The sequence below is a fragment of the Caretta caretta genome, chromosome 2, assembly GCF_965140235.1.
Source record: "Caretta caretta isolate rCarCar2 chromosome 2, rCarCar1.hap1, whole genome shotgun sequence".
Classification (NCBI taxonomy): domain Eukaryota; kingdom Metazoa; phylum Chordata; order Testudines; family Cheloniidae; genus Caretta; species Caretta caretta.
In genome coordinates this window covers 210,152,345-210,177,931 of record NC_134207.1, presented here as the reverse complement: position 1 = coordinate 210,177,931, position 25,587 = coordinate 210,152,345, and the positions used below count along the sequence as shown (strand labels likewise).

General features: G+C 41.3%; 1 protein-coding gene across 5 annotated transcripts in view; it reads right to left on the bottom strand.

Annotated features, from left to right (window-relative positions):
• The window catches only part of HYCC1 (hyccin PI4KA lipid kinase complex subunit 1), an 84,326-nt gene that overhangs the window by 57,486 nt on the left and 1,253 nt on the right, over positions 1-25,587 (bottom strand). The window contains exon 1 of one of the 5 annotated variants that reach the window (XM_048838369.2): positions 20,347-20,364. The exons of the other annotated variants lie outside the window; for them this stretch is intronic. The gene's annotated coding sequence lies outside the window, so the exon portion shown is untranslated. Of the gene's footprint in view, positions 1-20,346; positions 20,365-25,587 lie in introns of those variants that run through there. 5 annotated transcript variants of the gene reach the window in all.

Genomic DNA, 25,587 nt, shown 5'->3' with positions numbered 1-25,587 from the left:
CATCCTTTTCCCAGCATGTCACAGATGGACACTTTTTTGTTAGGAAAGCTGTCTATAAAGATTGATATACATTAGTTATAATTTTGTTTCTTAATTGACCAGATGCCATTGCTTTTATTTAAAAAAGTTAGCTTTCTGTATAAAAGAGGTTTTCTAGAAAGTTGAGAAACAGTGCCTGACTTGAAAGTATTGGTATCAGGGGAGACTGGGCCAGTTAAGGTTTGTTTTGATCTCTAAATAAGTTAGAAAAGTTTCTTTACTGAATAGTTCACCAACCATGTGTATTCCATGGCTCCCCCAATCTTTGAAGCTCTCTGGTTTGTGATTTGGGTTAAAATCTGGATTATTTGCAATGGCAGTCATTGGTGAGGGAAAAGAACTGAACTTATCTCTAGATCTATCCCAAACTCATAGAGCAGCCTTGCTAAAAGATGTGCATAAATTTCTACTGAGTGTTTTTTTTTTAATTAATCCATACTAGCTGAACAAGGTTTACATTGCCACAATTTTTGTGTTCAAGAAAGACCCAGTGTTTGGCTGGGTTAGAGCATCCTGAATCCACTACGCTTTAAGCTGGCTGGCTTGACAGTACCACAGAATATTTGGAACGGCTAGTCCACCGTGTTTAATGGCTCTCTACAAAGTATCTGATCTCACTTTTGGTCTTTTCTTATTCCATATAAATTCTAACAAATATCTTCTCTATTTCTGCTATGGTTTTATCTGGGATGGTCACAGAAAGATTTTGAAATAAGAAAGATATCCTTGGCAGAATATTCATTTTCACTGTGGCTATTCTTCCCAATAAAGAAATTGAAGACTTCCCTCAACATTCAAGGTTTTTTTTTTAAAAAAAAAATTTCTGCTGAAGTAGTGGTTTTGACATTTAAATCACAGAGCTCTTCTAAGTTGTTTGAGATTTTACAGAATTTGTTGCCCATTTGTACCCAAATGTTTTCTGGAGGAGCAATTTTTGAGAGTCTGTCAAGTTTGTAGCTAACATTTTAGATCTGGCATAATTTATTTTAAATCCAGACACTTTCCCCAAGTCCTGGATTACTTTAGAAATTAATTTTAGGGAAATACTTGGTTTAGATAAAAATATTACATCATATGCAGATGATGCTATTTTCTGATGTGTTCCTAAAAGTTTTATTCCTGTGATGGATCTATTGTTCCTTATCCATCCTCTGTGCAAAAGGCTCCACAGCCAGTGCAAAAAGTCAAGGGTACAATGGTCATCCCGACCTAATCCCTCTGTGTAATTCACAAAGGGGGGGATTTAACCCCACTGATGCACAGCTGCTTTTGGACTGGTGTCCTTATCCATTTAAGGAACTGGTAGACAAACTCCATATGGGACAGGACTTGAAACAGAAAGTTCCATTCTATTCCATCGAAGGCTTTCTCTGAGTCTAGTGATAAGAGAAATAGAACTTTTTTCCATCTGGTATTATGGATGATTCCAAATACTCAGAATATTGTCTGACATTTGTCTATCCCTAATGAATCCAGTTTGATCTGGATTAATAGAAGATGAGAGCACAGACTGTACTTTTGCTAGCATTATACTAGTTAGTATTTTTGCTAAAATCTTTATGCCATAATTCGACAGCGATATAAGCCTATAGGAACAACATGAGATAAAATCCTTTCCATCTTTAGAGAGAGAACCACTGTAGCTTCTTTCATAGGTTATGTAAGTTCCTCCTGTAACAGAGTGATACTCGAGGTACCTCTCAAGGAACTCCCTAATACCTCCTTAAATGCCTTGTAAAATTCAGCTGGAAAGCCAACAGGTCCTGGAGTTTTACCACTTTTCATACTTGCTATTGCCTCTAGCATTTCGTCTGTTATTTCTTTATCTAAAGTTTCATCATCAATTTTGCTTCTCTTTGGCAAGCCTGCTACTTTGGTATTATTGAGTAACTTCAGAGCTTGGAGTATCTGAGGTACCAAGATTCTTATAATAAGCAGTAAAAGTAGCACATATTTCATTAGGGTGTGTAACAATCTTTTGCTGATTGTTCTTAACTGGAGGAATAATACGCTGCTCTTGAATCCCTTTAAGTTTTTGAGCCAATACATTATCACTATTAGTTCCTTTATCATAAAACGTCTGCTTCATATACCTATTAGCTTTTTCAGTGGCAGCTGTCATCAACATATTCAACTTTCCCCTAATATTAGTTAATTGTTTTTTTATGAACCTGTGTTTTTATGAATGTCTTGTAATGCATCTCCAGTTATAGTTATATTTTTTCTTGAGTTTTCATTTTAAAATTGAGAGGCTCTGCTTATCAACTGACACCCTAAATACTGTTTTACCTGCCTCCCAGGGAAAGACTTGTTTTATATTGTCCATATCATTTATTTAGAAGTATTGAATAATGTCCTCTTTAATTGCTGCAAACCAATCTTTGGAGAATCAAGCAGTTCACTTTCCAATATAGTTGTCTTTGGGACCCAACCCACTTATCAAATATTACTGCCATTGGTTCATGATCTGACCATAACGTTGCCAATTTCTGCAGATCTTGTCTGCTTCATTAAGGATATAGTCATTAACATTAAATCTATTTTAATATATAACTGATGAAGGTGCAAAAAAAAAAAAAAACACAATTTCTTTCAACTGTGTACAATTCTCTCACAATCTGAAAGACCTGGCACAGAGACATCAGTACTGTACTTGATTCCCTACACCCCAAGTCTTTTTTAACAGATCTGTCCCAGTATGGAATAGGTGTACAACTGAAGTCTCCTCCAAGGATAATTTCCCCTTTCCCAAAACGTTGCACTGTTTAAAGAAGACCTTTTAAAAAAAAAAAAAAAAAGGTGTTTTGCTTTGGGTTGGGAGCATGTATTGATATTGTTATTAATAACTCAGTGATTGTGACCTTCAAGAGTATAAATCATTCCACCTTATCCTTAAATTGATCTGTAATCTGAAAAGGTACATGTTTAGCAAATACTATATTCACTCTTCTCTTCTTTAGAAAGCAATATATGTCTGTCGAAATCAGTTACCTTTCATATCCATAATTTGCCCCTCCTGAAAAGGAGTTTCTTGAAATAGAATAATGTGAGTAGGGGGTTTTTAAGTTCTGTTAGAGCTTTTTTCCTTTTAATGACATTATTTAGCCTTTTGACATTCAAAAATGCTACTTTAAAAGGAAAAGACATTGAGAGTAATTATTTATCTTACTGAAAAATTTGAAATTGTGATTTTTTTTAAAACTGCGTAATGACATGAATCTTTCTGTTGCCAAAGTCTCTTTTGTTTTTAATTATAAGGGTATGTCTACACTACGAAATTAGGTCGAATTTATAGAAGTCTATTTTTTAGGAAGCGATTTTATACAGTCGATTGTGTGTGTCCTCACTAAGCACATTAAGTCGGCCAAGTGCGTCCACAGTACTGTGGCTAGCATCGATTTATGGAGCGGTGCACTGTGGGTAGCTATCCCACAGTTCCTGCTGCCCATTGGAATTCTGAGTTAAGCTCCCAATGCCTGATGGGGCAAAAACATTGTCACAGGTGGTTTTGGGTACATGTCGTCAGCCACCCCTCCCTCCATGAAAGCAACGGCAAACAACTGTTTTGCACTTTTTTTCCATGCGGACGCCATACTGCTTTCAGCAGACTGTGCAGTAGGACTGCTAACCATAGTCATCAAACCACTTCTGCTGCAACTCTGCTCTCCTGCTCTTGTCTCGATAGCAAATTTCTCCATGTTGGCTGTCATAGGCTCCCACTTCAATTCTGCTCTCCTGAATCCACCTCGCAGGTCGTCAGCCACCGCTTCCGCTGCAGCTCTGCTTTCCTGCTCTCCTACAGAAGCCATACCACAGCAAGCGTGCAGCCTGCTCAGCTCAGCTCACCGACACCGGCGCTGTTGTGTCCTTTGTGCTGCTGGCAGCAGACTGTGCAGTAGGCCTGCTAACCATCATCATCCACCGCTTCTGCTGCAATTCTGCTCTCTTGCAGACGCCATACCATGGCAAGCATGGAGCCCACTCAGATCACCACGGCAGTTATGAGCACTGTAAACACCTTGCGCATTATCATGCGGTATGTTCAGAACCAGAACCCGCAAAACCAGGCGAGGAGGCGGAGGCAGCGTGGTGACGAGATTGATGAGGACGTGGACACAGACTTCTCTCAAAGTACGGGCCCCGGCAATTTGGACATCCTGGTGGCAATGGAGCAGGTTCATAGCATGGAATGCCGATTCTGGGCTCGGGGAAACAAGCACAGACTGGTGGGACCGCATAGTGTTGCGGGTCTGGGACAATTCTTAGTGGCTACGAAACTTTTGCATGCATAAGGGCACTTTCATGGAAATTTGTGACTTGCTTTCCCCTGCCCTGAAGTGCAAGAATACCAAGATGAGAGCAGCCCTCACAGTTCACAAGCAAGTGGTGATAGCCCTCTGGAAGCTTGCAACACCAGACAGCTACTGGTCAGTTGGGAATCAATCTGGAGTGGGCAAATCTACTGTGGGGGGTGCTGTGATCCAAGTAGCCAACACAATCACTGAGCTGCTGCTATCAAGGGTAGTGACTCTGGGAAATGTGCAGGTCATAGTGGATGGCTTTGCTGCAATGGGGTTCCCTAACTGTGGTGGGGCGATAGACGGAACACATATCCCTATCTTGGGACTGGACCACCTTGGCAGCCAGTACATAAACCAAATGGGGTACTTTTCAATGGTGTTGCAAGCACTGGTGGATTACAAGGGACGTTTCACCAACATCAACGTGGGATGGCCAGGAAAGGTACATGATGCTCACATCTTCAGGAACTCTGGTCTGTATGAACAGCTGCAGAAAGGGACTTACTTTCCAGACCAGAAAATAACTGTTGAGGATGTTGAAATGCCTATAGTTATCCTTGGGGACCCAGCCTACCCCTTAATGCCATGGCTCATGAAGCCATACACAGGCACCCTGGACAGTAGTCAGGAGCTGTTCAACTATAGGCTGAGCAAGTGCAGAACGGTGGTAGAATATGCATTTGGGCATTTAAAAGCGCGCTGGCGCAGTTTACTGACTCAGACCTAGGCGAAACCACTATTCCCATTGTTATTACTGCTTGCTGTGTGCTACACAATATCTGTGAGAGTAAGGGGGAAGACGTTTATGGCAGGGTGGGAGGTTGAGGCAAATCGCCTGGCCGCTGATTACACGCAGCCAGACAGACAGTTAGAGGAGCACAGCAGGGTGCGCTGCGCATCAGAGAAGCTTTGAAAACTAGTTTCATGACTGGCCAGGCTACGGTGTGACAGTTCTTTGTTTCTCCTTGATGAAAACCTACCCCCTTGGTTCACTCTACTTCCCTGTAAGCCAACCACCCTCCCTTCTCCCGTTCGATCACCACTTGCAGAGGCAATAAAGTCACTGTTGTTTCAAATTCATGCATTCTTTATTAATTCGTCACACAAATAGGGAGATAACTGCCAAGGTAGCCCAGGAGAGGTGGGAGAGGACACGGCCACACTGCACTTCAAAACTTATTGAATGCCAGCCTTCTGTTGCTTGGGCAGTCCTCTGGGGTGGAGTGATTGGGTGCCCAGACCTGCCCGTGCACCACCACCCCCGCATTTTTAGGCATCTGGGTGAGGAGGCTATGGAACTTGGGGAGGAGAGCGGGCGGTTACACAGAGGCTTCAGCAGTGGTCTGTGCTCATGCTGCCTTTCCTGCAGCTCAACCATATGCCAGAGCACATCAGTTTGATCCTCCAGTAGCCTCAGCATTGCCTCCTCTCATCATGCTGTCGCCACCTATCATCTTGCTCCTGACACCTCTCCTCGTGTTCATTCTCTGCTTTCCTGGATTCTGTAATTGTCTGCCTCCACGCATTCTGCTGAGCTCTTTTAGTGCAGGAGGACTACATGAGCTCAGAGAGCATTTCATCGCGAGTGCGTTTTTTTCGCCTCCTTATCTGCGCTAGCTGGGACGGAGATGATAGGGGGAGGGTTGAAACATTTGCAGCTGTGGGAGGGGAAAAAAAGGGAGAGCAGTATTGAAAAGGGCATTTTAGAGAACAATGGGTAGACTCATTTACGGTGAATGGTTTCAAACAGCAGCGCCCTCCTTTCCCATACCAAGCACCCATTGGGTTGGCCATTTAAAAGGAGGGGCTGCGGTTTTCGGGTTAAAGTGCAGCACAAACCCAACTAAAGTTCTCTGGGATGATCACTTCACCCCTCCTCCCACTGCGTGACTAGTATCGGGAAGATCCCTGCCAGCCAAACGCAAACAGCTCAGTGTGAACGGGCCCCCCTCTACCACGTTGCTAAAAGCGGGGGTGATTTCTTTTCAACCACAGGCAAACATCCCAGCAGGAATGGCCACCTCTGAATGTCCCTTAATAAAATTCCCCTATTTCAACCAGGTGACCATGAATGATATCACTCCCCTGAGGATAACAGAGAGATAAAGAACAGATGTTGCTTGAATGTCAGCAAACACCGGGACCACATGCTGCCACGCTTTGTTATGCAATGATTCCAGACTATGTGCTACTGGCCTGGAATCATAAAGCGTCCTACCATGGAGGACGGAATAAGGTCGCCCTCCCCAGAAACCTTTTGCAAAGGCTTTGGGAGTACCTCCAAGAGAGCTTCATTGAGATGTCCCTGGAGGATTTCCGCTCCATCCCCAGACACGTTAACAGACTTTTCCAGTAGCATCCCAAGTCTCCCAAGTCTTCAGGGAAAATTAATCATTAAACATGCTTGGTTTTAAACCATGTATTATATTTACAAAAGGTACACTCACCAGAGGTGCCTTCTCCGCCTTCAAGGTCCGGGAGCCCGCCTTGGGAGGGTATTGGCTCCAGAGTGATAAACAGTTCCTGACTGTCGGGGAGAACGGTCATCTTCCTCGTCCCCAAAATCCTCATCCCTGTTGCATGAGACTTCCCCCTTGCAGGAATCTATGTACAGGGGTGGGGTAGTGGTAGGGGCACCACCTAGAATTGCATGGAGCTCATCATAGAAGCGGCATTTCTGGGGTTCTGACCTGGAGCGGCTGTTTGCCTGTTTCGTTTTTTTGGCAGGCTTGCCTGAGCTCCTTAATTTTTACATGGCACTGCTGCGAGTCTCTGTCCTTCATACCCTTGGAGATTTTTTCAAATATTTTGGCATTTTGTCTTTGGAACGGAGTTCTGATAGCACAGATTCGTCTCCCCATACAACGATCAGATCCAGTACCTCCCATTTAGTCCATGCTGGAGCTCTTTTGTGATTCTGGGACTGAATGGTCACCTCTGCTGATGAGCTCTGCATGGTCACGCCACACTGGCCGAACAGGAAATGAAATTCAAAAGTTCCTGGTGCTTTTCCTGTGTACCTGGCTAGTGCATCTGAGTTGAAAGTGCTATCCAGAGCAGTCACAATGGAGCACTCTGGGATAGCTCCTGGAGGCCAATACCATCAAATGGCATCCACACTACCCCAAATTCAACACGGCGATGTCTATTTCAGTGCTAATCCCCTCGTCGGGGAGGAGTACAGAAATCAATTTTAAGAGCCCTTTAAGTTGACAAAAATGGCTTTGAGTGGATGGGTGCAGGGTTAAATTGATCCAATGCTGCTAAATTCAACCTAAACTTGTAGTGTAGACCAGGGCTAAGTTGCATTCACTATTGCATGCCTGAATATGGCTTAGTTTCTGTTTGGAAACTTCCATATCCATGTTTTGTATTAAATTCCCCCTTGCCTTCCCTGTTCCCTCTCCTTTTTTGCATTCCCCTTACTCTAAATCCACAAACAAAATATCAACATAACACATAAAACAGTCCTCAAAAAACTGCTTTGCTGAACCTGGAACCCCTGTACTTTCCCCATCAGCAATTGGGCTGCTCCTCTTGCAATCCAAAGGAGGTACATTCTCCATATGTGGGACCTTGACCTCACCCATAGGAATAGATTACCATCTGACATTTGAGTTATGTGGAGGATTCAAACAAAACCCCTAATGGCTCCTTCCCGTCCCTTCTCTTTTTTATTCCCCCCCCCAATCTTCTCCAACCTTGAAATCCCTTCCCCATTCCCTTCTTATTGTCCTTTATTTCCTCTACATTTTAAAATTCAAAACACACAGCTATTACTGACCACCCCAATTAAAGTGAACTTTGAACTATTTTCTTTATAACATTAACTGAGCTACTGTTCGGCTGTTCATTCCTGGTGACTCCCAAGAAGTCCCTTCAGATTAGGGTTTTCGATTACTACTCAGGTATCTGAGTTCTCTTATTCAACTTCACTTCTTCCATTGCCAATATGGTCTCCAGAGTCTTTTGTCTTTTCTTTTTCTGTCTACTTTTTCCTGTGTTTCACCATTTTCTAAGAATGTTTAGTAGCTTATCTAAAGTTACTACCTCTGGAAAGTCTTGTACATCTGAAATTTGGATTTCTATCCCAACTGACTAGAGTGTATTTTTCCTTGTTTACAATCTCTTATTGTATTACACTGATTTTGAATGACAATTTAAATAGCAATCTGTAGCAGATAGCTGTCCTTCTGAGTGCTGCTCTATTTCCCCCAGTGCTCACTCTCTCTTTTTTTTTTTTTTTTTTTAAGTTAGGGCAGAGAGGTCATGAAAAAAAGGCACTCAAATTTGCAACTTGTGATGAGCGCTGAATGCGCTGTGCCTTTTTTCATAATTAAATTTTTCTGCTGATAATCATGATGTTTCACAATTAGCCATCTGGGATTAGTTGTTATGACGAAGCCCAGATCAGGCAAGTAGCGCTCCACGTCCTCTTTCCACTTTTACCTCTTCCAGAGAGCTAAGATGTAATATCTCCCACAATTAAAAGTTTTTACATACTAGATTATGTTTCCTCATTACACTTTTTCAGGCAGTCCCTTAATTTTGATGATGTTCCTTGTTGATTGGTTTTCTATATCATCCAATTGAAGCTGCATCTTTTTCTCTTTGCTTCATCACTAAATGAAGCTCTGTTTCTCTCTCACCTGCTTCTTTTAAGTCAGCAGGTTTAAAACAAACAAAAGGAAATATTTTTTCACACAACGCACAGTCAACCGGTGGAACTCTTTGCCAGAGGATGTTGTGAAGGCCAAGACTATAACAGGGTTCCAAAAAGAACTAGATAAAAATCATGGAGGATAGGTCCATCAATGGCTATTAGCCAGGATGGGCAGGGATGGTGCCCCTACCGTCTGTTTGCCAGAAGCTGGAAAATGGGCAACAGGGGATGGATCACTTGATGATTACCTGTTCATTCCCTCTGGGGAACCTGGCAATGGCTACTTTCGGAAGACAGGATACTGGGCTAGATGGACCTTTGGTCTGACCCAGTATGTCCGTTCTTTTGTTCTTAGTCTCTAGCACTGGGTATGTCCACACTGAAAGTAAAAACTCACAGCTGACCCATGCCAGCTAGCTCGGGCTAAGGGACTCAGGCTAAAGGCTGTAATGCAGATGTTCAGGCTCAGGCTGGAGCCCAGGCTCTAGGACCCTGCAAGGTGGGAGAGCTTCAGACGTCAGGCTGCATTGCAAGCTCGAACATCTACACCACAATTAAACAGCCCCTTAGGCTTGTGGGGCTCAGGCTGAGTCAGTGGGCACAGGTCAGCTGCAGACATCTAACTTATGTGTAGGCATACACGGACACTCTCTCTCTCAAGTTAGCAACTTCTTTCTTTACCTCAAGAAGCTTGATTGTCAGATCATCTCTAATGGCCTTAATAAACTCAGATCTGCAGACTGTAGTCTTTGGTAGACATTTGATGATCTTCAGCTCTGGCATTTCTGCCTCATTTGTCTGCCATGTGTTCACTTGGAGAGAGAGGGTTCTCCATGCTATCAGCCAGAAACATTCTTCTTAGTGAGATCTTTTTAAACTTTCAGGTTTTCTTGGAGAATCCATCCTTTGCTACTCTGGACTCTGTTTTTTGGGAGGGGAGTTTAGTAGATTTTGTGGTAGCTAGGTCAATGGAAGAATTCTTCAGTTCTGTCAGCCCAGAGCTGTCTACGGGGAGGGGGGACTTTGTTCATCTTAACTATGCTGCTCTGGAGTGTGGATTTTTCTCGTGTAGACCAGGCCTTAGTCACTATAGTCAGGATGCCACTATAATTTGTATGCTGCAAAAATAAATATCAAGCAGCAATTAACACTGGTAGTACTGCATAAATACAAGCAGTGGATCCAGTTTTAGAACTAGTGGGAAAAGTTGTATTTCTGGATTAATAAAATGGAGGGGAGGAGACTGAGAATGATCAAGGAAAAGAGAAGACACATTAGATTACATGTGAATCCAAATTACTCTAATTAGCTCTTGTCAGATAGGTCATTACTGTTTTGCCTAGGCTCACTTTTCCCCCTAGAACTCAGACACATTAGCCCTTTTCCAAATCAATTTTTGGCAATGATTTTCATTTTGACCCTTCTTTTGCCAGAGCCATATTTCATATTTATAAAATGAACATTCTGCCAACTCCATATCACCAAATGTCGTCCACTTATTCACAGAATTGTTCTCCTTGAACAATTTTATACATGACCAATGCAGTCTTTCCATTCCAGCACTTCTCCCAAAGCATATGTGAAGAGGGCAGGGATAATGGAGATGTTCCCAATACGAGTATTCTACCACTTTTTCCGATCTAGAATTGTGAGAAAGTTTTGATGTGATCTACCACACAGCCTGTGTTTTGGTAGCCCAGTAAAATGACATACCAAAGTAAACTTCTACATTAGACAGAGATAAGCTTTGTCAACATAGGGGGACAGCTATATTAAAAAACATTCGGTTGGGGAATCCTTAAATTTCACAGTATTTCCTTTTGTTCTTTGCACTAAGTTGACAGAACTTACCATTAGCCTCTCAAAGTGAAGGGGGAGAGGAGGAGATAAGCACTGCCACACTGCCTACTGGTACATAAATAATGACAGATTTTCCTAAAAAAAAAATGGTTAACAACCCCCTTATTGCTTTCATGGTGCCTTTCTAACAGCTATTTCACAAGTTTAGAGACTGAGGCCTGGTCTACACTACAAAGTTAGGTTGAATTTAGCTGTGTTAGGTCGATTTTATAAGGAATGAGTCTACACAACCAATCCTGTTCCGCCGACCTAAAGGGCTCTTAAAATTGATTGCCGTACTCCTCCCTGACGAGGGAAGTAGCACTAAAAATTGACCTTCCTGGGTCGAAGTTGGGGTATTGTAGATGCAGCACTGTGAAATTTGATGGCATTGGCCTCCGGGAGCTATCCCAGAGTGCTCCAATGTGACCACTCTGGACAGCACTTTCAATTCCGATGCACTAGCCAGGTACACAGGAAAAGCCCCAGGAACTTTGAATTTCATTCCCTGTTTGGTCAGCGTGGTGAGCTCAGCAGAACAGGTGACCATGCAGTCCCAGAATCACAAACAAGCTCCAGCATGGAGCAAATGGGACACTGGATCTGATTGCTGTATGGGAAGAGCTCTTTCTCGCCGGCATAGAGTGGCTACATGAGCGATCTTACAGTGGCACAGCTGCATCAGGACAGGGTAGTTCACTAGTGTATTCACTAGCGTAGACAGGGCCTTACTGTATTCCAATTCACTAGCGTAGACAGGGCCTTACTCACACTGAATAGGACCTTACTCAATCATACTGATTTCAGTGCAACTCCTTAAAAAGAGTTAAGAGTGGCAAAATCTGGTACTTACAAGTGTTATCACCTAATTAACATCTTGTTCATATTCCCCAGTTTGATTCAGAGGCTAGCTTGACTGCTAAAGATAGACAATAGAAATTATTGGTTTCTAAGAGCAGAAATAAAATTCCAACCAAAGGGTATAAAAATAGCTAGTGTTCATACTTTTGTGAGGTAGAAGCTAAATTCTACCTCTACTTCAGATGCAGGCTAAGGGAAAAAGCAAGATAGCAATAAGAATTGATCTAGTTTCATTTCAATACTCCCTCCCCGCCCCCCATGTCTGAATTTAACATTTACAAATTTATTTCACTGTACCACTAAAAAAAGGTTAAATATGCACTCCATTTTACCTTCTGTGGTTCCTTCTTCATATGAACACAAAAGATATCTGAATCCTGTGCTGCTTCTAAGTTCATACACCATTTTTGTTACCACATTCAGGAGGAACTACAATGGTTCAATTAAGTGAAGGGGAGACAAGCATAAATTTCTCTACTTAACTTCCTTGGACATAGCTTCATGAACACAGATGACTGAATACTGTCCAAACCTCTGTAAATACAAGATAAGCTCTAGACCATCTTTGATTTATAAATACTGTTAGTGCTGTATAAAAAATGTTTATGTATGAATACATTAGTAGGCTTGAGTTAAACATATTTTAAACTAAAATAGCTAAGAAAATACTCTATTGACATAGGAGAACTAAGTTGCAGGAAAACAACAGTCCCTGAATAGTTGATAAATGCTGCTCCCCCTTTAAGTGGTACTTTTATCTGTTGCAAACAGAAGAAACAGCACCTTGAACTCGGACCTTGGCACACAAAAATCTTTTCAGTTTTTTAAAGTTGTCTTAACCTTTGAAGGGCACTGGATATAGCAGTAGTGTTCCCATATTAAAAGAACATTGGCAATATTTTTACAAGATAGTTGTTTCCTTTTTTGTATAGGCCACAAAGAAACATGAGTCACCAAAAATTTCTCTGTACTTCAGACAGTGCAAGCTATGTTCCACAATATTATTAAAATAATTTGGTAAATAAATAAATAAAGAGTTAATTGTATTTACAATGCCACTGAAAGGACATTTTAGGAATAAAATTCCTTCTCAGACTTATACAGTCTGTAAGGTATGTTATCTGTACGTAAATGACTACTCCAAGAAGATAGCAGGTGGCATATCTTATAATGACCTTTGCTATTATCAGAGGAAATTACTCAGCCAAAAATGAGCTACTACACCTAAATGGTAGGGCAGATTCTAAATTATCTCATCACTAGTGTGTACTCCCAAACTACTGCGTACTCCCAAACTACTGCAAGGACTGGTGAAGTGCCTAACTTTCAGTCTTGTGCTTAAGTACTAAGAGCGGAAGGATGACCCATTATCTATTTCTCGACCTCACATCCTCTCTCCCTCTCCACACCTCTCAAATCCCTAATCCCAGCTCAGAATGATTGATGTTGCAACCTAATCATATGACCCATTTTCTCCCTTGATGTCGACTGTATTGTGGCTTTCTGTTAAATTACCACTAAGAAGGAAGTGTTTCAAAGAAGTAGTTACTAGAAAAGTTCTCGTTTGTATAAAAAAACCCAACAAAACAAAAACTACTTTAACAAGAGACACTTCCACATCCCAAGGTCTATATTAATAAAGCATAACCATTGTGCCTTCTGAGATTCACTGATGTTTGAAAATATCTGTAGCTCTTGAATAATTCAAATCTCCTTTCCTCTCCACATGTCCAGAAGAGATAATTTGCATATTAAAATAGAATTAAAATCTGAAATGCTCTAACAGTTTCCTTATATTGGAAATATTTCAAAACCATGTTTTATTAGGTCAGTTTAAAACTAAAAAGCTAAGCTAACTTTTAAAGTTTTGAATGCCAAATAATACTCTACAAGTACTCTTTTGAAACTGAAAACAGAAGAAGTCAAAATGAAGAAAGTGGGGGTTTTTTTGTATTACTCTGACATTGGAGTTAGAGTTTCATTTAATTCTATACTGTGTGTGTTACTCAAAATGGCTTTAAGTTATTTTAATAGTGCAAATTACATAAATTAATTCCAGAATATACTTGTTAGGTTTAAGGGATTTTATACTATTGCTGTAAGTGAAATTCTCCAGTAGGGAAATTATAATTTCGATTTACCGTATTTTGAAATAAAAGAAAACCAATTAAGTGATTTTGTGTTAAAATGGGACTTTTAGTAAGATTCCCTAAAGGCTTCCTGTTTCGTGTAATAATCTTAAGTGCCTCTATTAATTTTTTACAAGGTGAAGCTGTTTTTTATACACAATCCATCATCAGGATGAAGTTAATGCCTTGGCGAAGCACAAACATTTATCCAGTGCAAACAACAGGAAGCCATAAGAGACAGCATGGTTTTAGCATTGAAGTGAATTAATTAGTATTTGTGCAGTGCTTCAAACCATACTGTGCTGTTTTAATTGAAAGGTTAACTTCTAACTTTAAAGAAAAAAAAGCCAACTTACCTCTTATACAGAATGAATGTACATCCACAAAAAACAAAGGAAGCTAATAAGCATATATAAAAATGCCTTCACTAGCGTAGCTGTTTAGCCATATTACTTTTATTTTAATTTCTCTGCCATGCTTTCCATGCAGTATTTTTTCAGGGGGTCAAATAGGGAGGAAAATGTCTTCTTGAGAGATAACCAACTTTCAATCTTCCTCTCGCTAGGTCATATCCTCCACAACAGTGGCCATTTAGTTTCCTCTTTCTGTAGTACCTATTTGAGCCTCCACTCACCGTCTCAATCCAGAAAATGTAATAGGATTAAGAGATTGTCTACTTTTCACATGCTATCTTGGTGGCTCCACCTTTGATAGACTGTTACTATGAGTAAGGCTGCAAGTCTGTCACGGAGGTCACAGATTCCGTGACTGTCCCTGACCTCTCACTTCTGCAGCAGCCAGTGCTGGGCTCAGGGCTAGGATGGTGCTTACCTCGAGGTGGGGGGCTCCCCAGATCCCACTGGCATCTCCCTGCAACTCTGAGGCAGAGGGGCCAGGGGGCTCCATGTGCTGTGGTTCCTGGCCAATGGGAGCTGCGTAGCCAGCACTTGCGGTGGGAGTAGCACACAGAGCCCCCGGCACCTCTGCTGCCTAGAAGATGCAGGGACACACAGAGGTGAGTAGGGAGCCTGCCAGCCCTTCCCACCCCCCAGCACCAGCGCCCCCGAGCACCCATGGCCCCCCCACCTAGAGTTTTAGTTAGGGCTATATAGTAAAAGTCATGGATAGGTCACTAACTTGACAAACAACCCAATTCTACTCCCAGTAATCTTAAAATCACAAAAATACCTGCACAGAAAGTCACTGAAACAGAACCCATCACCTATTCCTTGCCACTACTATGATGACTACAATAGGCTGCGTCCCAGATGTTAACACTTGCTTCCTTGTAATATTCATTTGCAATCCAAGACACACTATATTTTTGGTCACTCTTTCCAGTTGTAATGCCTCAGGCAATCAAGTGCTCACTAGTTAACATGGTGATGAATGCAAAGAAATGCCTGTCAAAGACCAAAACTAAACACAGCAACTTTACCAGACTTTAAGCCTGCCTACTACTTTTTATGTCTTTGGTTCTGACTGAAATTCCAATTAGGGCAGATACTGCACAGTAGATTTAAAAAATGCAAGAAAAAATTCAGTTCTAGTAGAGCAGCATCCAGGACATTAACATGACATGAACCGAAAGTTTACCATAATTGACAGAGTACACCCAGAATATTTCACTGGTTTTTAATGTTGTGCAGTAGATGCAGTAGTTTTTTGTTGTTTTTTTTAAGTCACACACAACCAGGCCGATTAGGCATGAGGCAATTCTCCAAAAAGGGAGATATTTCTGGGGCATAATGTGCACACCCTAACACACACCCACATCATATCATTTGAGAGTTTATTTTATATACATTTTGATCAGGTTGGATGTGGAGCTGTCAAGTGGTGCTATAAGCCTGTAGGTGAGGTGAAACAATGGTACCCAAAATGAGAAAGTGTCTTTTTTTTTTTTTTGCACAGTTCCAGAAATACTCCAACATGGCTATGATTACAATTCTTACAGTTTAAGTTAATTTCAACACCTTAATGTGTCATTTATTGGTCAAAGCTACCAAAACTACAATGTGTTAAGATTTTTATTGGTTTTGCATGGGCAAGTATTTTTTCCAGAAATGATCAAGGTGGTTATCACATGGCAAAAATGGCAATTTTTGTGATACACTAATATGAAGTGTTTTCACATCACATATTCTTAATTGTCAAAAGTATCTCATAAGACTATAATAATTTTCTACATATTCAGTTGAAATTTGCTGACCAGATTAGTCTCATGCTGAAGGTTGTGCAACAGTAGTAGAACACTGCGTGCCCATAGATTGTTCTGCATAATGGGTAGTTACAAATGTATATGAATTCTTAATGTAATGCTCTTCCATTAATAAGTTGTTGTACATACAAATGTAGCATCTAGTCTGCCCGGTAGAACATTTTAATTTGTAATTGCCTATGTCTGCAGTACTAGTCTTTGAAATATTCTAAAATTAGGTTTTTAATTCAGTGACTCTTATGCACAGGTCAGTATTAGTGTCAAAGATGACACTACACAGCTTCATATTATGAATATTCAAAAGCTATGAAAGAAAAATGTCCCAAGAAGTAATGAAGACAAAGTCCACAAACAAGTCCTTGCCTCTGCACAGAAGAGGGATGAAGTGCAGGTTACTGCTCTTACCAACCACATCAACAATATGACAAATTCATCTCACCCTGAGTCACATCCAGAGGTTCTTATCAACGTATTTACTGGACTGCATGTGACATCAGATCTACAAGAGTCTCAACTGAAAATAGCAGATGTTGGTAAAAAACAAAATGGAGAGATTTGAGAGAGGTGCACTTGATTCTGATGGGGGACACAGCTTCCTCAGTCATCAAGAAATCTGGCATCAAAACATCTGCTGACACAGCCAAGACGATTTCACAGAAGACAACCACCAGAAGCTATCAGTCCAGAAATTATAAGATGCAGAACAGATGCTTCAAAGGCAACTATTCTTAGTTACCCAATAGGACTTGTGCCTATGTCCCTCTTCCATGCTGATGGATCAATAAGAATAGACAAGGCTGAATTAGGGTATTAGTTGGAAGCTCAAGCTGAAATAATCCATGAGCTACCAGCATGCAACAAAGAAACCACAGTGTACATCAGAGATGCCATGGCAGTCATACAAATGATGACTGGAGACTTAATTCCTCACATTTGAGGAGTTGGCTGCTGAGTAGTTGAGGCAGATCCTTAAAGGATTTGACAAAGCTAATTCCATAATCAAAAGTTTTATTGTTGTCATATCTGTCAAACTCTGAAAACTGCAAGACAGCGCCAGGCAGCTCTAAGGCTGAATGTAAGATATGCCAGGTGATTGGTGAACACCAGTGCCTGTGTCTCCATAGCAAATGTTGCTAAAGGTAGCATCTAACAAGCACTTACTTGTATAATTCACTTGTTGGAGGCTTTTCTTGTGTCGAAATTACCAGTAGAGGTTTTGAAGAAGCTTAAGGCTTGTACAATACTGAGGAGGAAGCAGACGCAAAGAAGCTTCTGCATGCTATCTATGCCAATATGCTTTTGGGCCTCTTGCTATCAAAGAAACCATAGTAGTTAGATCACCTGGTACACATGTTTTGGTCCTGGCTGTTCACTACTTTCCAAAAATGGAACACACAGATAACATGTGGATTGAAACAGGCACCATTCCCAGCTTAACTGACAAGTGTCACCTCAGACATGCCACCTGATTTCTGCAAAATGCTTCCAGCTGTATGTGCATTAACAGAATGCAACTGTCATCCCTATCTGGTATTGGGAAAACAATATTTAATGCTGTCAAACAAAGAGAACTTACCATTCAGAAATCTTGCCAAATTGGTAGAAAGTGATGGAAAAGCTGCAATTTCTGCAGCAAAGATCCACCCTTACACAATAAATTTTCATTCTGGTTGCTTTCCCCTGTCCAAGCTGGATAGACCCCTTTTTCCTAGGGCCCACTGCCCAAGCCTTCTGCTCATCAAGCATCCCCAGCTTTGATCAGTTCCCATCAAAAACTTTGTGCTAGTTCCCTCTACTGGGTCTCCTGAAGTTCAGTCTTAGGGAACACCTTTCTTGCTGCTTCCTGTCCGAGTCTCAGGCAGCTCTCTCCTGCACCTCACATACTTGACCCCAACTTTCCAGGTCTCAGACAACTCTGACGTTCTAATCTTCTTCTCTCAAGGCCCAAGTGCCTTCCTTTAAGCCAGGGGTGGGCAATCTATGGCTCAGGGGCCACATCCAGTCCTTCAGATGTTTTAATCTAGTCCTCAGACTCCCACCAGGGAGCGGGATCCAAGGCTTGCCCCACTCAGCTCCGGAAAGAAGGGGCATGTCCCCGCTCCGGCTCCTAAGCGTAGGGGCAACCAGGGAGCTCTGCATGCTGCCCCAGCCCCAAATGCTGCACCCGCAGTTCCCATTGGCTGGGAACCGCAGCCAACAGGAGCTGCAAGGGCAGCACCTGCAGACGGGGCAGCGCAGAGTTGCCTGGCCATGCCTCTGCATACAAGCTGGAGGGGGGACATGCCTCTGCGTCTGGGAGCTGCTTGAAGTAAGCACCACCCAGAGCCTGCGCCCCGAACCCCCTCCTGTGCCCCAACCCCCTGCCCTAGCCCTGATCCCCCTCCTGCCCTCCGAGCCCCTCGGTCTCAGCCCAGAGCACCCTTCTGCACCCCTAACCCCTCATCCCCAGCCCCACGCCATAGCCCACATGCCCAGATGGAGCCCTCACACACACACACACATCCCAACCCCCTGCCCCAGTCTGGAGCCCCCTCCCACACTCTGAACTCCTCATTTCTGGCCCCACCCCAGAGCCCTCCCCCCCACATCCCAACCCCCAATTTTGTGAGCATTCATGGCCCGCCATACAATTTCCATACCCAGATGTGGCCCTTGGGCCAAAAAGTTAGCCCACCCCTACTTTAAGCCTAACAAGGGGTCCTCTGACCAGTCACAAGTACACAGGTCTCTTCCCTCTTAAAGGGCTAGTGTCACCTTGTGACAAGGTATCAGCCAGCAGCTAGTTCTAGCTTGATACTAGTGAAACTCCATCAGATGGGGCAGAGCCTCAGCTGGAGTATGTTGTCATAGTTCTACTGACATCAATGAAGCTATGACACTTGATACCAGTTAAAGATTTGCCCTTGTGTGTTTATATTCTGCAATTTTTAATCATATCTTGACTTGTCAACAAAGACATCAAATGGAATAATGTAAGAGAAACCCATAAAGTTGCTTACAGTACCTTTACAAGTGCCTACACAATGAAGACTAACTTCCATAAATAAGTCCCATTTAATAAAGTCACCAATAAATTGATCACATTTAATAAAGTCACCATCAAATGGGAAAAATTGATCTTATGCCCTCTCACTTGTTTATTATGTATAAAGAAAGCCTAAAGAGGTGGGGGAGGATGCTCCTCCGCTTACTTTCATTTTTAATAAGAAATTTAAATCTTGTTCAGATTGTAAGGCTATGGTCAACTGGAGCATTAGCCAAATAACGAAATCACAAGAAATTGAAGCACTTGAGAAGCAAGGAATTGTTAATGAGACAGTTAAAAAAATGCTATATGGGGATAGTTTGTCAATGTCTCTTTAGTTCCAATACCTAATACCTGTTGAAAGGAGGTTTGTTTTTGTTTTTTAAATGAATCAGCATTCCACTCCTTCAATTCAGGTGACAGCTCAAAATAAACTTCCATAAGTGCCTTTCGCAGAGGGGCTCTCACTCCAGCAAAACCGGGAAAGACCAGAGATGACAGCCCTAATATTTCTAAAGTAAAACAGGTTTCAGAGTAACAGCTGTGTTAGTCTGTATTCGCAAAAAGAAAAGGAGTACTTGCGGCACCTTAGAGACTAACCAATTTATGCTAGTTCCCTCTACTGGGTCTCCTGAAGTTCAGTCTTAGGGAACACCTTTCTTGCTGCTTCCCGTCCGAGTCTCAGGCAGCTCTCTCCTGCACCTCACATACTTGACCCCAACTTTCCAGGTCTCAGACAACTCTGACGTTCTAATCTTCTTCTCTCAAGGCCCAAGTGCCTTCCTTTAAGCCAGGGGTGGGCAATCTATGGCTCAGGAGCCACATCCAGTCCTTCAGACGTTTTAATCCGGCCCTCAAACTCCCACCAGGGAGCGGGGTCTGATGAAGTGAGCTGTAGCTCACGAAAGCTTGTGCTCAAATAAATTGGTTAGTCTCTAAGGTGCCACAAGTACTCCTTTTCTTCTTAAAGTAAAACAGTCTACACACAAAAGTTGTGCCAATTTCACTAAATCAGTTTAGAAACATCCTTTACAGGCCACCAAGGAAAAGACAGACTCCAATCATCCGTACAAGAGGACACTACGCGTGCACACATACTATACAAAAACAAAGTTGTATTCAAAGAAAATTCCATACAAAGATCTTGGAAGAAGAAAAAAAAAGCAGGTAAAATATAGAGCTTAAATTTTAATGTCACTGAAGTCCAGACTAATTCATTATACTGATAAACATTTAAGTTAGTTTCCCCACAAACAGCCAGTGCATACCTGTTACCCTTTACTGAAGTCTTAAAAATGGCTTTACACATCTCCACATCCTTGCCTAGGGAAAAAAAGGATGTAAGCTTTAAAAAGAATCTTTCTGATATTATATAAATTAAGGCAGAAACAGTGGATTATGAGGTTTAAAAAACAGATGACTACCCCATTATTGTCATTTCTACAATGCTGGTCTAGAGTCACCAGTTACATCTTGATTATTTTGGCAGTCCCTGCTTAAAACAGATCATAGTCTTTTACATATGATTGTACATCACTGAGCGCGAGGGAGCCCTGATTTTAATTATGGCCTCTGGACACCTCTATAATACTAATAATAAATAAGTGCAATGGCATTAACAAGTCAAAACCCACAATTTAGCTGAGCAGTTAGCATATTGTAATCTGATACTATCTCTAAGAAATAATTTTCCAATACACAGCACCAGGAGAATCAAGTCAGATCTGCTTTTCACCCACATCCTCATCATGCATTGGAAACAGTCTTTTATATAATATCACTTACACCATTGTAAATTACTTTATACTCATTGGTTGAGCCAGTTTTCCAAATTTAAGGGGTAAAAACAGAAGAAACTACAATTTGGACCCTGCCTGCTAGATTCCAATAAAATGTTAGAAGCAGCATGTACAGTATAAAGATTAGTATAAAGTATAATTATATGATTATATCATGGTACTTCATATCGACACAATTTGAGAGTATCTTGTTTAAACTTTATGCATATTACTTCTGGAAGATAGAATGCTTGACAACTAATGCCAATCTTTGAATTATACTCCCTCCAGAGCACAGTGATTCACGCATTACCTGCATAAACAACATATTTTGGGCACAATCTTGTGGTCCTGAGATTGACAAAATTCCACATTGACTCCAGTGGGTGTTACCTTCTATAAAGACTTTGGGATCAATCCATTAATGATTGTCAGCTGATCAATTAATTTAAATTGTCCAGAACAAGAGCAGTGTCTTTTCAAGAGCATATTTTTCTAGAGTGTCTAGTGTAATTCTGATAGGTGCCCGAGTTCTAGTGTACTTAATACATCCAGCAATTTTAACATTCAAGTTTCAATTAAAAATGTAGATTTCATTTTAAAAGCTCAAGTATCAAGTGTGCTCCCAATACCTTAACTTTTAAAGAAAAACTCTGCTTTAAAATTGTTTTTCCCTGTTATAATTCATGCGAATTCCTCAAAACTATGCATCTGCTATTATGGGAGGCATAATTAGTAAATATATTCTATACATTTAGGCCTCATCTTAACTAGGAAAAAAGGTGCATTTTTAATGGGTTAACCACCATGTCTACACTACAGCTGCATAGCTACAGTGCTCTAATGTAGATGCTTCCTGCAATTTATGGTGTTTTTCCCGTTCACGTAGGTAATCCATCTCTCTGAGAGACAGTAGCTAGGTTGATGGAAGAATTCACCTAAGTTTTAGGTGTAGATCAGGCCTAGTACAAAAGTAAAATCATTGTGCAGACAATGTTGTTGTAGCCATGTCGGTCCCAGGATATTAGAGAGACAACAAGATGGATGAGGTAACATCTTTTATTGGACCAACTTCTGTTGGTGAGACTCCTAGGACTTTAAGGCCAGAAGAGACCATCATGATCATCCACTCCGAGCCCCTGCACATTGCAGGCCACAGAATCCCATCCACCCACTCCTGTAATAGACCAATAACTTCTGGCTGAGTTATTCAAATCCTCAAATCATGATTTAAAGACTTCAAGTTACACTAGTTTAAACCTGCAAGTGACCCTGGCTGCAGAGGAAAGTGAAAAACTCCCAGGGTCTCTGCCAAACTATAACAAGACTATAACAGGGTTCCAAAAAGAACTAGATAAATTCATGGAGGATAGGTCCATCAATGGCTATTAGCCAGAATGGGCAGTGATGGTGTCCCTAGCCTCTGTTTGCCAGAAGCTGGGAATGGGCAACAGGGATGGATCACTGGATGATTACCTGTTCAGTTCATTCCGTCTGGGGCGCCTAGCATTGGCCAGCGTCAGAAGACAGGATACTGGGCTAGATAGACCTTTGGTCTGATCCAGTATGGCCGTTCTTACCTATGTAATCTGACTCAGGGGAAATGCCTTCCCAAGCCCAAATACGGTGATCAGTTACACAGTGAGCTCATGAGCAAGACCCAGCAGCCAGACACCTGGGGAAAACTGTCTGTAGTAACTCAAATCCCTCTCTATTTATTGTTCCATCACTGGCCACTGGAGATATTTGCTACTAGCAGTTGCAGATCAGTTACATGCCATTGTAGGGAGTCTAGTTATATGATCCCCTCCTTAAACTTATCAAGGTCAGTCTTGAAACCAGTTATGTTTTTTGCCCCCACCTCCTCTCTCTAATAGTGTGTACAACACAGCTAAAATTTTAACATGTGCTAGCAGATCAAGGGAAACACTAAGCTCTCTCCTAACCCATTAGCCAACATTGTAAAAATGCTTCCCAGGGTACCCATGATTGTGAGGCACCTCACTACCACATAACCTTAGCATGAGGAAGCTTTGTGCCTTCCGTGGGTCATATCCCCAAATCCAATGGCCACAGGCAACACAAGCACTTCTCTCTAGGCCTCACCAGCCCCACTGTTACTCTACAGGTTAGCAATATGCACACTCCAACCCTCAAAGGAGATGCTCGAAGGGCTCAGTGTCCAGCCTCTGTTCCACTGAACATGGGGAAGACCTATGTTATTATAACCACAGCATTAACCAATTTGCTGCTTCTAAAGAAACAGGGCGCCCCAATTTACCAGTTCCACCTCAGATTCTCTCTCCACTTAACACACGGAACTTAGATATATTTATATTGAAATCAAGTATAAGTTTATTTAACAAAGCATAGAGATTCAAGTAATAGCAAGTAGTAGCATTGAAAACAAATGTTTACATATAAAACAAAGTCCTAACACACATTCTAGGACCTAGACTTAATTAACTAGATACTTTGGTGTCTTGTAGAGTAGAGTAATGCTCACCCAAAGGTCCTGCAGCATTTTACAGACATGCTAGGCTGTGATTCTCCTTTCACAAGGCAGGCATGCTGTTAGCTTATCTCCCAATATATACAAATCCCATCCTTTGACTTCATTCATAAGCAGGCTGTCACTCCCCACCCCTCTATTGTTTTGTTTCTTCCTGTAGATTCTCTTGCAGATTTTGCAACCTTTTAACTGGCACCTGGCTCAGTATCCAAATAACCTTTCGTTGTGAGGCAGACAACACAAAAATGACCAGACAAAGACATAAGCATCTGTTACCACCTGCCTGAAAGGAACATGTCCAAGGCATGCACATATCACAACAATACCGTTCAATTTTGTACACAAAGAAAACAGTTCTATTATTAATAATTTGTATTGCAGTACCATGGGGGGGCCACCCCAGTCATGGGTTCTGGCCAGTCCCATTGTGCTAAGCACAGTTCAAACAAGACGTTGGCATAAGTCCCTGATCTTACAACAACTTAAGCACATGCGCTGCTTAACTTTATACACTGTTAGTAAAGTTAAGCATTTGTTTAAAAGTCTTTACAAGACTGGGGCTTAAGGAAGTAAGTATCCAGCTGTTCCTGCTTATTTGTCAATCTTCCTGTGGCACAATCTCTTGATAGAAACAAAATGAAATGGGGGAGGGGAGCCAACAGGCAGACCAAAAATATATCACTACCACCAGTGAAAGCGTAATACAGGAAAAAAAGATATTCCTTTAACAGTTTTATCTATTAAAATGCACCTCAATACTGAAATCAAAAGAACTACTACACTTAGAAATACAGCCAACAAAACACTATAGTTCAAGATTGCCATAAGCTTTGTTAAAAACTTGTTATCTTGTGACTTGTATTTTTGGTATCACACACAAAATAAAATCTTAATTTGGTACAACACAAAAATAAAATCTTCATTTTGGAAGAAAGATTTATGCTGTGTTTTCTTACAATGAAGGAAAGTATGCCAAAGAAATTAAGACAAAGAAATTGTGTCCCTCAAATTACACTTAAAGTATTTTACTCTTAATAAAATTTCATCTTAGGAATTAAAACACTGGAAATTAAACCAAGCATTATAGTGGTATTCCCTATTGCCAAAGCAACAAAATTGAAGAAAGATTTCACTTGCAAAACAATAGAGAACTAAACCTGATATGTTAGAGGAAAGATATTCTATGAAGAGCAGACTAAAGCACTGCTTCTCAACCCACAGCCCACTTGCAGCCCAGTCGGCACACAGCTCTGGCCCATGTGACACCCTCAACTCCACACAGGTAGTATATACATTGTATGGATGTGACGCACATAACACAAAGAGCTGCATATGCAGCCCACAATGGTAAATAGATTGAGAACCACTGGACTAAAGCATATTCCAAATGTATGTATTCATTTGTTAAAATCAGCTTGTACCCCAAAAATAGACCACTAATCTGTAAAAAGAAAAACCTTAAAAAGGGGTCAGTTTCCACCATCCTATTTTATAATAGCAATGTTTGTAAAATCTCACTAAAATAACTACCAATGTTACATCACAGTCTGCTTCACAAATATTCTTTAATATATCATTTATTTGTTCCTATTTTGAAGTCTGAACTTGCAGCCATCAAGACTACTCAGAAGTAGCCATTACACAGACACCTGCATCTTTTACTCATCCATTTCCTTCTTCTCAAAGAACTAACTTCCAAAACATTTCACTGTGAACAATCTAAATTGCCAAAGTTAGTATCAAATCAGAGAAGTCACACAAACCCTCCAAATATGTAAAAATATAGCAATCAGCCATCTGACACTTCTGAATGGAAAATCCTTCCAAAGGCTTTTCAAGGCAGAGATACAATTAGATGAGAAGAGGGATAAGTTCAGTGGTTTCCAGGGTTAGAGACTTTTTTTAAAAGTCTATAGACATTGATCTCTGCCTTTCAAAAAATGTTAAGTACACAGCACAAAATTTAAGTTACCTGAATTTAATATGCAAGAACTGGATAAGGAAATCTGCATAGCGGCAAACCCAGCCACCTACTACCTAACAACTACAGCTCTTTCTGCTACCTTCACATCCCGTGCCTGAGTGTATTGAAATCAATGCAGAAAAGGAAAAGCAGTGGAGAGATTAATGAAAGCAGATTAATTTTCACTAATGTAACCAGCACAGCACTAAATTCGTTTTTAAATCTTTCCATAAAAAGTTATAATTACAGACGCTTA